Raw genomic sequence first — 17,049 nt, 5'->3', positions numbered from 1 at the left:
CACACAAAGCAGAAGGCTGAGTACAAGCATGGGGCTTCCCAGTGTGGACACAGGTTCATGGTTGGACCGAAACTTCCCTTGAAGATGTTCGTATTTTCCATCAAGACTTCGTCCGCCAAAAGTTACAACCAAGCATAGAGAAGGCAGACATAAGATTGGCCAAGTGTTGCAGTGTCATGAGTTTCCTCAAATTCGAGCCACATACTCTATTCAAAAGCCAGGACGTAGTAGTTGGCAACACTTATTTCCAGAAACAAAAATAGTAATATATCAAACAAACAAAACAAATGTGAACAAAAATAGTAAGCAAAATCAAACAAAGCAAAAGAAAAGATAATGAGAAAAACAAACCAAATGAAACAGCAAGCAGCAAGCAGACTATGTACAAGGCACTGGCGCGACCTGACCTACTGAAAATAACGTTTGAGATCTTGGCCATTGGCAGGGAGGTTTTCCATCCTCCTACCCAGTGACTGAAAGTGATACGTGTGTGGGCCAAGATTCTCGTGGACCAGTGCAAGTCCACTGGGTTCTGCTACTGGAACCTGGTGGTATTCCAGAAGACCTTCAAGTGAAGACAACACCACTGTTTTAGGTATTGTGTACAACATGGGCTCGGATGATGGAATAGGGTAGTTGTTTTTATTCAGGGAGGGGTTCAAGTTTCTGAAGTCAATTCTTAAGCGGATTTTCCCAGATTTCTTACTTGTAGGATTTAAATTAGAAAACCAAGTATGATGACGAACTTTGCAAGTAATCCAAACACTTTCAATGTTAGTCAATATTTTCGTTGAAAGGAGTGCAAACAACATGTATGTGTTACCTGTTATTTGATGCAATGGCTTGTCTCCTCCTTTACCTGGAATCTCATGTTGGATTGCTCGCATACATTGTGTACTCAGGTCATCATCTACTCATGCAGACCCATCTTGATACTGTTCGATCAAGTGGTCAATGATTTGTCGTTGTTGTAGTGTGTAGCTTGTACCGAGATTGGCTATCTTCAGATAGTGGTAGGTTCCCAGGTTGCTTTGTTCGTTCGTAGTGTTGGTCTTTTGTGTGTTCAACATGAGTTCTTCATACTCAACATTGTTGTTTGTGCCTTCGAACTTCAAAAGGATCGAAATCATGCATTTTTCATTGTTTTGGATGACTAAGATACACTCAGTCCTTGAGCCATCATGTGTTCCCGATTTGTCAAGACTCATGGCCCACAACTTGTCTGTATATGGACCATTTGGCGTGCTAGTACTGCTGCTACTACCATTGTTGCTACTATTGCTACTATCGGAAAAACAAACTGTACAAGTTTCATTATCATTAGTTGGGTGAGGAAGGAGTCCCAACTGCTTGTCTGATGAGGTTGGAGCTGGCCATGCATGATAACACTCCAATGCCTTTTCCAGGAGGAAGTTGCCAAACATGAGTTCTACGAAGGCCAATGGTTCGTTCTCACCCTTAAGGGGAGTGACATTGTGTTTCATATACCTCTCGGATAACACCCAGATTTGGTTTCATCTTCCCTTGTACGGAAGCAACATGTGAGACCATTCTATAGAAAAATATCCATCTAGGTTGTTGGACCAGTCTCTGCTGAGTAGTAGGCCATATGCTTTCGGTATGTCCACAACAACTATGTTGATGCATTGGTGGACTTGACTGTCATGGGATAATTGGATGATCACATCTCGAAGTTCACCAATGGTTGGTATTGAGGTTCTGTCAAGTTGGATGATTCTCGCATATGTTTCGCGCCATCGTGCATTGATATTCTTAGCAATGGAGAGCGGCATGATGTTGGTTGTCGCACCAGAATCAACCAAGCAGTTGTGAAAATTGTAGTTGAAAAATTCGAATGAAAGCAGGAATGGGGGGCAAACTGAGTTTGCTTCTTCCATCCAAAGTGTATTGAGCACAGTAGATAGTGATCCGGGAGGTGTGCATGCTTCCTTGCTGGCAGAGGTTACGCTCTTCGCTGCTATTTGTCCCAACGCACGCAGCAAGATATATCGTTGAATCTAGACTTTGGCTAACTCGAACAAACTGATGTTCACCCGAGTTTTCTTCATGTCATCGAATATGTTGTAGTCTAGAGGTGGTAGACTCATCGAGGTGTCTGGGGTGGAATGGATGTTCGTGCTATCTGGCGGAGTATTCTGCAACTTGCTGCTCATGGATGTACTCTTATCCACCGCTATCTTCCCGAACTTGCTTTGTGTATGTTTCTTTGAGACAGCCGATGGATCGGCCTTCTTTATCAGTTGTCTCACTTTGTCTTGCATTTCCCCAAGTGTAGGGGGAGCCCCTTTACTCCTAAGATCGTAACGATCATTTTTCTTTTGGGATGCTTCTCAGTGTTCGTCTTCGAGATTACTTGCGAGCACTGATACACGTTCACCACATGCCCAAAACTTGGTTTTTCATCAGGTGCAACCTCTTTGTTATCATCAATGTCTTCTGGCTACTCCTGCATATCGCCTTCTGCATCGAGTGTATGACTGAAGATAGAGGTAACGACTCACTTCCAATATGAACAAGAGTTCTTGGGGTGGAACTCTTCATGGAAGGAACATAAATTAGGATCAGTGCACTGATCAAGTTGGAACACAAGATTCTACTCAAATTTGGAAGCGAACTGGTTGTTGCTTGATGAGCCAGTTGATGAGCTATTTTCCTGTCTCTGTCTAGGCAGATGGGTGCTTGCGAATGTGTCCACTTTCTATTGCTTGAGTTCGGACATTTCAGTGGTCAAGTTCCTGACAAGGCGAGTGAGGGTCTCAATACCAATTGCTTCCTTGTCTCTACCCTTGCTCACCGTTGCTTGGGGATTTCTTCTCGCATCCTTGGAGTCTTTCGTTGATTCATCATCCTTGATGACTCCAATTGTGCACAAGTCCTTTTCAACAGCAATAACCTATTCACATCTTTCTAAAAGTGTTTCTTCATAGCTCGCTTGACAAACTGTGCAATGGTGGTCGAAAGTGCAATCATGTAATAGTCAACAATGATGGAGTCATGAGGCTTAGTGGCTACTACAAATTTGTTCAAAATATGCATAAACCTCTGACTGAAGTCTTTCACTTTCTCTTTTCCCTCCATCCTAAGGCTTCCCTATTCCTTGAGTAGCATGGTTCGAGTCTTGTCATCCACAAACTTTTCAAGGAACATATGTTTGAAAGAACCCCAGTTTTGTATGGAGTTGGGTGGAAGGCTGTGATACCAAGCAACTGTGTGGCTGTCCAAGGTACATGGGAAAATTATACATGCTACGTTGTCATAACGTACCTCAAGGGTCTACAACTATAGGTAGAAGTTGTCTAAGTGGTCTTCTGCCTTCACCGTGTTGGCAGGGTTGAACTTGATGTTCATTCTCTTTGCTCACTTCGACATCTTGTGTAGAATAGCCAGGAGAGCCAATGGTCCCTGAGTCATCCATTCAAGATTTGGGTCAATTATATCTTTGTCTTCTTCCTCTCCTTCAGAGTCTGATGGTTCTAGATCTGAGTCTGTCAATTCATCTCCTCCTACACCTCCTTCGCTGCCTTCCCCTCCACGTCCTATACCGGAGTTCAATCCCAAGATCACAAGAGTGCCTTGTTAGTCTTCAAGGAATATTGGAGGTTCCTCTCTGTCTTCAATAGCTTCCTCTAGACCTTCAAGCGTGGCAAGGACTACTTCTTCCACCGATGATACAACAACTCCTGTGGGAGTGGCCTTTGGCTTCCTAGATGTGTGTGGAGGATGATGTATGCCTGGGATCAGTCTGACTGCTTTCACGAACTAGCGAGTGACGGGACAGATGGAGCAAAGGTGTTGATATGAAATCTCGTGTTCAATTTTGGGAAGTGAGGAGTAAGAAACTGCAGTCACATGAGAGGGAGTGTGAGTTACTGCCTTGACCATATTTTTGATGAGTGAGTGTGAGGGGAATTTGAAACATGTACAACTGGCTGCCCTCCTTCTAGCGCCAGAAATGTTGACGGTGCTGGCCCTGCCAACATTCAGGGGATCACCATAGTATGAAGTCCCAACTAGACCTCACAGTGTTTGATCTGGGAGTCCCATCTGGTATGATGGCTCGGTTGCCATTATCTGAAGGATTTTCCTTAGCTCTTACTTGTCAGCACAGGAGAGTGATTTTCTTTGTCTTCGAGAAGTGAGGTTCATGTGCCTGGTGGATGTAAGTTTCACCTGTGTCAATGGTTCTTTCACTGTCGAGGGAGAGGGTAAGAGTGAGTTCTAGGTTGATTGGGAGCATTCCCAACACTACTAGGAACGAACAACACAACAGGACATGCACAAGTTCCAGTAGAGCAGTCCACACAGATGTGGCAGTCACAACATACAAGGTAAGATAACATGTACAACACTCACGGATCAGTCCGAACGAGTGCAACAGTTGTTATAAAAAGCTTCATGTGAAAGGTCTATCTGATATCCAAGAGAGCAGTCTACACGGGCGAGACAATGTTAATAACATATACAACACATTTCCATTAATAGATTATGCATTACAACAAGTGAAATAGTTCAGATGTAGAACACAGATAAAAGCAACATGCATTACAAGTGTTAAAGATCAGCCTTACAATAGATACAATACATGTGTGTAAACGTACTGGCCTGTTAGCAGGCTTTTGAATTAAGCGAAAGTTCCAAGACACATCGTTACACCATACATCACTAACCCCAAGTGCGGGGCATTGGAGCCACTACTTACTCCTCAAAGAAAAGATTAGAGACTCTCTTGGCTATGTGGGAGGAGCTGAGGTGAAAAAGTCCCTTACATGTACAAATGAGGGGGTATTTATAGCCAAGGGTGAAAATGACCCTTGTGGCTATTCAACTACCCTCATGACCGTTTGAATTCCATGACTTTTTGACTTACATGACTCTTTGTTCAACAAGTGGGTCTCTTGGGCTTCCACGTTACATCACATTGATTGACAACAAGCCCATAGTGGATATGTGGGCGACATGAGTCATGACATGACATGAGAATGCTGGTACATTCATGCTGTTGCTAGAGTGTATGTTGAGCTATAGTGTTGTTAAGTGATGGATGTCTTCATGGTGTATCATAGCTTCACCTCTGCATGGAAAAGTGTGCGGAGTCTTCAATGGTCCTTGGTTCGCTTAACGAATCTTTAGCATGTTGTTCCTTGCTTGCATGCTGGAAGGCTTGACAGGCTCATCTGTTCACGTAGGTGCATGTTCGTCGCGTTCGTCTACTTCACATGCTTCGTTCATTTATTCGTTGGTGAACCTGTCATTCTGCATGTGCTCCCTTCATTCATCCCATTAGTTGTCTTGCCATGTTTGTTGGTGTACCTGTACCTACAACCACTCATGACAAGACAGAATCAAATCCAAAACCTCCTAGTCTACCATGACACATGATCATTTCGGATGCAGGTGACTGGGAGAGGCAATAAGGTTGTGAAGCGGGATGATGGCTCCGCGCAATGTTGATGAAAACTACACAAGAGTCAATGATTGATGGAGATGGGAAATCTGAGACGACAGTGACTGTCTGGGAGGTCTGGCTCGGCTGGGAGGCAAAACTACGCAAATTTTGGGAGGAATAGTCCAGGCTATTGGAAGGCAAGGCTGGCATGCTCTACACATTTTTCAGAATGAATGGGCAGCGGGGATGGACAGCCAGATTTTCACAATTTTCTAGAGAAACGGGTCGGGCTACATGAAGGGTTATCAGGCAGGGATTACACAGTTTTTTGGGGGAACTGCGCCGGAGACTGGCAGCCAAAACTGCGCAATTCCCAGAGGGAACTGCTAGTTTGCTATTGGGTCACTGGCAGCCAAAACTGCACAATTCCCAGAGGGAAATGCGAGTTGGTTTCTGGAGTTACTGTCAGCAGAAACCGCACAATTCCTAGAGGGAATTGGCAATTTGCTGCTAGGGGCTGCTGGCAAGGAAAACTACACTGAGGTCGAGAGGCCAGCCTGCTGATCATCTCTATGCAATTTTTGAGTTGAGCTAACCGATGGGAAATGGAAGGCCTGCTCATGAACACTGTGCAATTTTTGAGATGAACAATTGGTCGACTGTCAACATGAATAACTTGGAAATCTGTGCAATCTTTTGAGGGAGACAGGGACGGGCACTTGGTGTCTGTCCGGCCTGTCTACGCAATTTCCTCAGTCAGTTGAGCGGGTGAGGTCAGTGGCCTTTGCGCAAATTTTGAGGGGCATTAGTCCTAGGGTGACTGCCGGGTCCGACTATCAGGTGGCCAGCATGAGAGTTGATTGAATTGCTTGCGGGCAGGGCAACTTGAAAAGACTAGCTTGGTGCTTCTGCGCTGTTCTGGTTGACAATCGATCGAGTCGATGGCAGGGTGATGGTCTGACTATCAGAGGGGGGTCTAGTCGTCAGAATTCAGCAAAAATGGCTAAGTGTGCGAACAATCAAAAAGTGCATAGGTGATCATACGAACACACGCTCGCATGACTTGACGACGAAACGACCAAACCATCCAGACACACATGTTCAGCATGACTGACCGGCGGTGTAAATGACAAGAGCGACACTCATGATTGATCATTCATTGATCGAGATGATGCTTGCGTGACAGTGAATGTGCCTCTGTGTGTGAGTGCGATAAATGCTTTCATAGTGAACACAACAAGGACATATGAAGTGAAGACATTGAGCATAACCAGAACATGGTCGCAAGCATGACTTAGACATCAGCATGTAGAGACTTGAATGCAATGAACAAGCAAGGCGGATGTAAAGACTCACACGAGCTCACAGAGTGAACCTGAGTGTGTGCAGTCATCAAGTGAAACTCTTCAAGGGAGGCTCCGAAATTGGTGCAGGCCAAAATTTTGGAGGGTGGTTGTAGCCGCTACAACACCATCCTATATGAGAAAGCCACAAAGCCCCTCCCTACAACCATTGGTGCAAACCAACAATTCTTTATCTAGTTTTACAATCTTCAAAATAGGGGCATGTGTGACAAGGTTCTTTAGTTCTACAAAGTTCTCCATGCACTCTGATTTTCAATGAAAAAATTCTCCCTTCTTTTGCAATGTTGTAATTGGGTACACAACCTTTGATAATCCTTGAATGAATCTCCTATAATATTCTACTATGTCTATAAAAGATATCACTTTTGTTATATTTTTGGGAACATGCCACACTATTATGGCATTATTATTTTTAAGATCAGATGCATTGGACGATGCAACTTTTTGATTTCCTAGGTATCTTATCATGGATTCAGTCCTCATGGATTTTCCCACCAGATGCTTAAGAGAAAGTGGTTAGATCTAAGGGTTAGTTGTGTAGTGTAAATAATATAGCTAAATAACATTCCTTCTCTTGAGATAAGATGATCAAAATAGTACAATTTCCATTGGAAGAAGTCACATTTACTAAAATTTTCATACAATAGATGTTATCATAATACATGTAACATGACCTTGAGGTGCTCTTTGTGTTCTTTAGTACAATCGATAACCCAAAACATCTAGTAAAGACAATATTGTACTAGAACCATAATAGACACACATTCTCTTTTCCATGTGGTGATACGTCACTAAAATCTAAGAAATTTATAATATTATAGGTTTTCTTATAGATGGTATTATTATACATATTATTGTGATGAAATAGTGATAGAGTACAAGGATTGAGAGTAGAAGGATGAAGATTATTTGTTAGATAAAAAACTCAATTTTTGGAAGAGACGCATATGGCTTAGATTTTTAGTGATAGGTAGTTATGCATTGCTATTGAAGTGATGGATCATGGTTATGGTTGTAGTGTCTTTAGCTGCACATTATGGTAACATCATCCTAACAAATATGAATAGAACTATATAGAGGGTTTATGAGGATAGACTTAACCTATGTCATGGAGGTTTGTATTAAGCATAGATATATCATGATTTAAATAAGACAACATGTGATGAAAATGTAGCATTAGCCACATTTGTCTGCATATAAACCTAGGTTTAGGATCATATACTATCATGAAAACCTAGATCAATGAGTTCAATAGGCCTAGGGATTACCACCATATATGTAAAATGGTGCATATCGTATAGCCTAGGTGATGAGTCCCATCAATAGGTATATTTTGAAGATCATCATGCCATCCTCCAACCTTAAAATTATCCTTTTCTCACATTAATTCACATTTTTTGTTATATTATGCTTAGTAAGAAGAGTAAAAGGTGTTTTTCATAGTATGTGGCCTAATGTGGTTTAATTGTAGGAAAAAGAAGCATTTTTTAGGAAATTACTATGTAGGGGCTTGATGGAGACAACCAAGAGAGAATCTAGGGGGTTTTTCCACCTCCTTAACTCCCTAACTCAGCTTGGGATCACAACATCCTCTCTCACCAGTTCGAATTCATTGGCAGCCGAGTAACTCTTAGTACAAGTGAAGTTCAAGAGGGAAAAGATCCATCATTTCTGAGATCAAGGAGGGAAGCACTCCTATTTTCAAGGGAGCTTCTATCAACTACCCTTTTGTATAAATAGACAAGATTAAAATCTCATTAGGATTCACAGTTTTTATTTAGCTAGGTGAAACTATTGAGCTCAGATCTTGACATTGTCATTTTGAACTTTTATGTGATGTATGAGCTTTTTACTTTCTGATAATGAGAAGTTGGTTATTAAGTTGCATTTGAGTTAGTTTCAGAGGGCTGAGACCCTTGGGTTTGGGCCCAACCTAGAGGCTTTGGTCCCTCTTTTGTACTTGTGTTTTTTTCTTGATTCGAAGCATTTCATATTTTTCTTTCATTTTAGTAGAGGTTAAGCTATAAAAACCCGTGATTGCAAGCTTCTACACCACCTCTCTTGTGGGAGAATAGTTGGAAGGATTCACAATCTCAGTACAAAAATATTGTGTTTATGATTTCTTGGAAATAAACGAATGTTAGTTGTTCTTCTTCACATTTTATTTCTATAGCTTAGAAGTCAATTCAGTGATCAAAGTAGTGTTATGGCATAAAATAGATGTTATTTAAATTAAACTCATATTTTCCATCATAGTTTATATCACTTTGTTAATGATCAATGGATGTATGCATGTGGTTGGTTACAAGGATTTGTTGATCTGCAGGGGAGGGAACTTGTTCCACCTCCATCTTGGACTCCTCCATATTCTCTTTCCATCCCTAAATTCTGTCCCAAAACTCTATTTCCATAGTCACTCTTCCTAGTAAACTTAGGACACTGTGAGCATTCATCATGGTGCAAGACAGACCTATGAGAGGTCATGGGATTGGTTAGGGGGCTCAAATCAACTTCCTCCACTCTCTATAACCTCAATCCACCTCTTCATTCCCTCAAGTCATCATTTTCACCCTAAAAATCCTCTCAAAACCCCTCCTGTAGCATTACATGCCCTCCTGGAGCAATACAGGACCTCCTGTAGCAGCGCCTATAACAGGCCTGTAGCACCACTTTTCTTCACCAATTTTGATCCCCACTTCAACCTTAGCTCACTCAAGATGACTAATGACCCCAAGTTGTGATTTGATGATCAATGGAAGCTCCTAGACCACTCCAACCATTCCTTTTCCTCATTACAAAACAAAGTAGAAATTAGTGTTTTTCAATCACAAGTATGATGCAAGATAGGTTTCTGATTTTGAAGCAAGTGTGAAATAGGTAGATGATACATGAAATTATGTTTCTATTTTGATGAATTATGCAAGATAGAGTAGCGTTCTTTCTGCAAGTAGATTAACCCTTTTACTTTCCATGAAATGATTAATTAGCATCTACAAGTTGAGAAAATGACATTTCCACTTTCATAGCTAGAATTAGTTTTCCATTGTACTTTCATCAACAAGATTTCACTATAGTTCAGTAGGAGAAATGGTCTTTTTGCACTTTTATCTAATGTCATGACTGAGGGTGGCATGAGTAGAATCTAACCTATTGTGCATATAGCACTATCACCTCTAAGTTTGTACAAACCCTGGGTTGATAATTTGAGTTGAGGAGCCCTTGGGAGTTGCAACTTTCTTGATGAAATACCAAGGCTCACCACTTTTTGGCACCATTTTCGGGGAGGTGCCTAAGTAGATGTTGTTTTTTCTTGAGCATTATTTTCTATTTTTTCATTCAGTTTTTGAAAAAGTGAAAAAAAAACTTTCATGCCTCGTAGGAGTAGGGATAATCAAGGAAAATTCTTACCAAAAACCCCGACACCCTCAAGCAATCAACCTTCACTCTTTTTTGTTGACTGTGAACTTCCCTATCTGACTACAAGGGAGTTAGGAGACCCTCTAGGTGAGAAAACAGAAATTGTTGAAGAACCTATTGTGGAAGAAGAAGAACACACTTCACCTATGAAAACTATGGTTGAAAACAAGGACAATGAGGTTTTCCCCATTAGAGAAACCAATGGAGAGGCTATAATGAAGAACATAAGCCTTACTACCCTTCCACACTTCCATGGATTAACCTTTGAGGATCCTGACACCTGAATGTTTGAATTTGTTGTTGTTTGTAGGACCTATGACTATGTCTATGATGAGCAGAAGATGAAGTTATTTCCCTCTACCCTTAAAGATGAACCCTTGGACTGGTTTATGGGTTTGCTTGAGGGTAGCATCACTACTTGGGACCAAATGAAACAAGACTTAAATAGAAAGTATAGGGACTATTGTAGGTCCAAATAATCCAAGGAAGAAATATTTAGGATGACTCTTGGACATGATGAATCCCTAGAGGACTATGAGGAGAGATTTCAACTCAGTTATAGGAGTGCCAACTGTACCCTTGATCCTGAGTCACTCAAGCTAGTTCTTCTTTGAGGGATCATGGAGGATATGTGGGAAACCATCAACATGTTTTCTGGAGGATATATCTATCAATTTTCCTATGATGACATCAAAACTGTATTCAAGAATCACTCTAGGGTTGCCAAGAAGAAGGGTAGGGATAGTCAAGGCCTGGTCAGTTCTTCTCCCTCCACAACATCCATTAAGAATGAGATATGGATCATGTTCGAGGATTTCAAGAGAAAAATGTTGCATACCTATGCATTGCAAATGGGTACCAGGATAAAAGAAAAAAGTAGGAGGAAGCAGGGAGGGAACTAGCTATTTTCCGCCCTAGATGCACTAAAAGACATCCTAGGAATGAATTCCCATTGAATGTCATAGAAGTCTGCCTCTTCTGTGAACAAAATCATGCAACCCCCTCTTTTATAGGAATAAAAGCTATATACCAAGTGGTATAAGGTGGGTTAGAGCAACTTTGCTTCATTAATCAAAGAAGGCCTCAAGGACCTCGGCCATATCAATAAGGCATGTAAGGTTCACATTACTCTTATTAGAATCTGAATCAGAATGAACCTTTGCAACCTTGGTATCTTCCACTCATCCATCATGGTCCACACCTCCTTCTTGGCCTTATGATCCTCCATATATTCCTCAACCTGTCAACCATTCGTTTCAACCATATCCACCCCAATCTTCTCAATGGGGCAACCCATCAAAAGGGTGGAGGCCTCAAGTCAACCAACCTCCTACTTTACAACCTCCACCCCAACCTAAACCATAGCTCACTCATACTACTCCACCTAAGCAACCTCAAATTCCTGCTCAACCCAATCCAAACTCGAACCATAAGCAAGCGCAATAGGTCTACAATGGAGAGACATCCTATCCTGCTTATGCTATGGAAATCCAGGAGATCAACCTTCGGTCTAGGAGAGTTCTCCCAGATAACCACCCACCTTCTCCAACTGAAGCGCTTGAAGAAGAGAAGGAAGTGAGTGCTCCTCAAGTCAATATACCTCCCTTTCCTAAGAGGTTGGTCCACCCTATCCAACACACCCCAGAAGAGGTTGAACTTCTGGGAGAATTGAAAAATTTGTGTGTTAAGATACCCCTTCTCGAGGCCATTAAATATGCTCCCATCTATAATAATCTTATCAAGGAAAAATGTTTCAAAAATCCTAGGAGAAGTAAAAGAGACACCCCCACCATCAATGTTGTTGGGAAACTATCTAATTTGATGCTTAGGAGGGTAATCTTCCCAAAATATCTAGACCTTGGAATCCCAGTAGTGGATGTGAAAATTGATGGCATTATAGTCCCTAATACCCTTATTGATCTTGGGGCTGCAATCAATGTGATGACTAAGGAAATCATGCTAAATTTAAATATCCAAGGGCTTTTGAGGAAGACCACCATAGTGTTGCATCTTGTAGAGAGATCCATCGTAGATCCTAAGGGAATTGTTGAATATGTTATGGTCTCTATTGACTCTTGGGAGTATCCTACTAATTTCCTAGTTATCCAACCCAAAACCAAGTTTAATGGCTATCCTCTCATCTTAGGAAGACCATGGTTGGCCACTGCTAATGCCCACATTAGTTATAGGGATGGGAACATTACTATTAAGAATGGAAATTTATCAAAAAAAATGGTATTGTATCCTCTTGCTCAGGCTTATATTGAACATGACTTACCCTTGTGGTTAGAAGAGGAGGAAGAGGATGAATTGTATCACACAACACCCTACCTAATCTGCACTCTAGATACTGTTATAGGAGGGGGGGAACCTAATGAATATGACCTCATTGACCATATTCTTCATAACCAACCTCCCACTCCCATACCAATTTATTATTTGATGAAATAATATGGGAGTAGTCCTTAGAATGACTTATGCCCTGTTGACTCAAGTCCAAAAAATGTCAAGATTGTAGAGTTTGGCCCATCCAAAACTTTAAAGATCAACCCCTCTCTCTCAGAAAAACAAGAAGAAAAATTATTCAATGTGCTGAGGAAAGACCTGGATGATTTTTCTTGGGATTATAAGGATATGAAAGGTGTGAATCCCTCAGTTTGTACTCATCATATTTACATCAAGGAGGGATGCAAGCTTTTTCACCAACCCAAGAGAAGGAGGGACCAAAATCTTAAGGACATTGTGAAAGAGGAATCACAAAAGCTATTGGATGCAGGGTTCATATGCCCCATTTGAGATAATGAGTGGGTGTCACCTTTGATTTTAGTTCCAAAGAAGAATTGGAAGTGGAGAATATGTGTTGATTACCGGGAACTCAACAAGGCTACAAAGAAGGACCATTTTCCTTTGCCCTTCATTGACGATGTCCTAGATGGCCTTGTAGGGAAGAAGTTATTCTCATTCCTAGATGGATTTAGTGGATACAACCAAATCCAGATCATCCCTGAAGACTAAGATAATACCACATTTACATGTCCTTGGGGTACCTTTTCTTATAGAGTTCTTCCATTCGGTCTGTGCAATGCCCCTGCTACTTTCCAAAGGGCAGTTCTAAGTATTTTTGCTATACTTGTTCATGACTCTGTTGAAATATACATGGATGATTTAAATCCTTATGGATGTGACTTCCATGAAGCTCTCTCCAATATGTGCAAGGTCTTGAAGAAGTTTATTTAAATGAATCTCTCATTGAGCCCTGAGAAATTTGAATTCTTGATGAATGAAGGGGTTGTCCTTGGCCATTCCATATCCAAAGAAGGGATATAGGTTGACCCAAACAAGATTTCCATCATCAAAAGGGTCCCTACCCCTCAAAATAAAAGAGATGTCAGGATTTTTTTAGGATTAGTAAGGTATTATAGGAGATTCATCAAAGACTTTAGTAAAGTGGTTTCAAATTTGTTTGTATTACTAGCCAAGGATTCAAATTTTTTTTGGACAGGCAGTTGTCAAAAGGACCTTGAAGTGTTGAAAGAAAAGTTGACCACTGCACCCATCCTTAGGAGTCCCAACTGGACATTGCCTTTCCATATCCATACTGATGCATCAAATTTATATGTGGGGGTAGCCTTAGGAAAATTAGAAGATAAATTTCCTTATGTTGTCTATTTCATTAGTAAGAATTTTTCTAAAGCTGAGTTGAATTACATTGTCACTAAAAATAACTCTTTGTTGTAGTACATTCTTTGAAAAAATCCAGGAACTATATCACTGGGTATCAAACTTTTGTTCATACTAAGCATGTAGCCATTAAATATTTGATGAATAAGCCTAATGTCAATGCTAGGATAGTTATATGGTTTTTATTGTTACAATAGTTTGATTTGAAAATTATTGACAAACCATGGAAAGAAAATGTGGTTGTAGATTTTTTGTCCAGAATAACCTTGCCTATAGGTAATGAGGAGATGGTGGATGATCAACTTCCAGATGAACACCTCTTTTCCATCTCGATGCTTTCTCCTTGGTTTGTTGACATAGCCAACTACTTGGTTACAGGGATGTTCCCTCCTAATATATCATCGAGAGAGAAAAGCAAGATTGTAAGGGAAAACTCTCATTTCACTTGCATTGGGGGAAATATTTTCAAATTGGGGCTAGATCAGATCTTAAGGAGATGTGTAAGAGAATATGAGGTATTTGATATCCTCTCAGCATGTCATGATGGACCTTGTGGGGGTCATTTTGTTGCTAAGAGGACAACCTTTAAATTTTTACAGGTTGGTTACTATTGGCCCACTTTACTTCAATATGCAAGGAGATACACCACTAGATGTGATGAGTACCAAAGGATGGGAAAACCCACACCCAAGGATGAAATTCCCCTACAACCTCAAGTGGCCTTAGATCCATTTGACAAGTGGGGCATGGATTTCATTAGGCCAATTGATCACCATCGGGACAAAAGAGGTACATCATTGTGTGCACCAATTACTTGACAAAGTGGGATGAGATAAAGGAAGTCAAAGACAAAACTGAGCAGAAAGTGGTTGAGTTTTTAAGAGAAAACATATTTTACAAGTTTGGGTATCCAAGGGAGGTAGTCACCAATCAAGGAGCACAATTCACATCAAGTTTGATTGAAGATCTCATGAGGCAACACCATATCAAGCACAATACATCCACTTCCTATCAACCTCAAGAAAATGGGAAAGTAGAGGTCACAAATAGAGCATTGGAGAGCATCCTCACCAAGGTTGTTAGCACCAGTAGAAAAGATTGGGCAGAGAGACTAGTAGAGGCCAATTGGGCCTATAACGCCACTTGGAAAACCACCACTGTGTTCACTCCATATGAATTGGTTTATGGGAAGAAGGATTTGAGTTTGAATATAACACTTTGAGGATGAAAACTTAGTTGGGCTTAGAATTCACTATAGCACATCAAGAAAGGCTACTCCAACTTAATGGCTTATATGAGTTCAGGATGCAATCTCTCCTACACACTGAAGTCATACAATTGCAAAGAAAGGTATGGCATGACAAGAATATCAGGGAAAATACTTTTCAAGAAAGAGATTGGGCCCTGTTATATGATTCTAGGCTCGAATATTTCAAAGGGAAGCTAATGACAAGATGGTTGGGTACATATCTAGTAGAAAAATGTCATGAAAATGGATCTTTCCAGATCATAACCATTGATGAGTAAGGTATTCCCTTACTTGTAAATGGTTATAGGTTGAAGCTATATAGAGGATCTTTATCCAAGGAAGAATTTATTAGTTCATTCAACAGAGAATTAAATGTGATTGGGAGTTTGACAACTTCTAGTCCACATAATTCTTATAAATTTGAAAAAATAAAAAGGCTTAGGTGAAAACCTTTATGAGGCATCTAAGGGAAACTCTAGGGTTGAAAACCTCTCTAAGGCATCCCAGGAGAAAAAAAAAAAGAGTGAAGAAAAAATAAAGATGCCTAGGTGAAAACCTCCTCTTAGACACCTAGGGAAGGCATGCAGGTTGAAAACCTCCACAGAGGAAACCTTATTGTCTCAAAAAAAGAGAAAAAAAAAAAAAAAAAAAGAGAAAAGAGGAACCCAAGGAAGAAGCTTACATCATTCCTGCTAACATTTTTCTTCTTTTACATGACTATACATAGTTGGTATATTTTATAGCTACATGATAAAACCTACAAGCTCTTATCCATCCTTTCATCCATACACCTCATCTCCATACTCTCCACTCATATAACCATCTCTCTCCACCATCCAATCAACAAGAAATTTGAATTTCACCTCCTCACCGTGATGCTAGAGGAGGGACCTATATTGCTACAACAGGTTCTATAATGCTACAGGAGGAGAGTATGAAGCTACAGAAGGGGGATACAATGAGAAGAACGACCCAAAAGGCCATGATTCCTCTAGGAAATGATTAAGGGGATCCTCCAATGATTTACTCATCATCCATCCATCACCCATCCACTACATTTCACCAAAAATTGCTCAAAATTCCCACTCTGTCCTACCTTTAAAAAATACAGAAGCCACAATTTTCTATTTCTCAAATGTCTACACTACTTCTTCATGAATATAACCTTATCCTCATGGATTGTCACCATATACCTCAACAACATCATGCAAAATGAATACTTCAAGGGAGGATCAAAATACTTCTACAGGGATAAAACTCCTTCTTACAGATCCATTTGGGCACATCACTCCCATCATTCAAATCAGTACCATTAGGGCTCATCAAACCCTAATTCAGTTGCTACATGCCCTAGACAAGTCATCACTTTGAATGCCTCCTTCCCTGAGAGTTTGTTGGCCTGAAGCCCTCCAGAATTGTCTCCTTGAGGGAACAACGTAGCCTTGGTCAGGGGTAACTACGCTTCAGTGCAGGTAGGCCCATGTGTTGGGCGAGTTTGAGCGAAATCATAATAAGGTTTTGGGAATATTCTTATCTTCTGGAGCCATCTAGAATATTCCCACACTTATCATCTCCTATGAGCTTGAAATTGGATAGGGAATGAGTTAAGTAACCTCCTATCTTCTCATCCCTTCCTTCATGGAAACTAACTCTAAGTTTGGAAGGCCATTCAATACCCTCATTTATGACCAAACCTCCTCCATTTTCCTATAAATTGAGCACTCATCTAAGTGATTGGATGGACTTTGAGAATTTGTAAGGAGATACTGTTGGTGTGAGGATTGAGATTGTAAGCAAGTATTGTTATGCTACCGAAGTGTTGTGCTATTGATGTGATGTTGGTTGGAACCCAAGCCGAAAGAGTTACAATGGATTAGACTTCATGGTTGTAATTCTTCCTTCTACTTAATAAAGTTGTTTACACCTTTTTC

The sequence above is a fragment of the Pinus tabuliformis genome, chromosome 2_1 (genome assembly GCF_031772625.1).
Source record: "Pinus tabuliformis cultivar Carrire ecotype Pingquan chromosome 2_1, CPIR1, whole genome shotgun sequence".
NCBI classification, from domain to species: domain Eukaryota; kingdom Viridiplantae; phylum Streptophyta; class Pinopsida; order Pinales; family Pinaceae; genus Pinus; species Pinus tabuliformis.
This window is presented reverse-complemented; position numbering follows the sequence as displayed.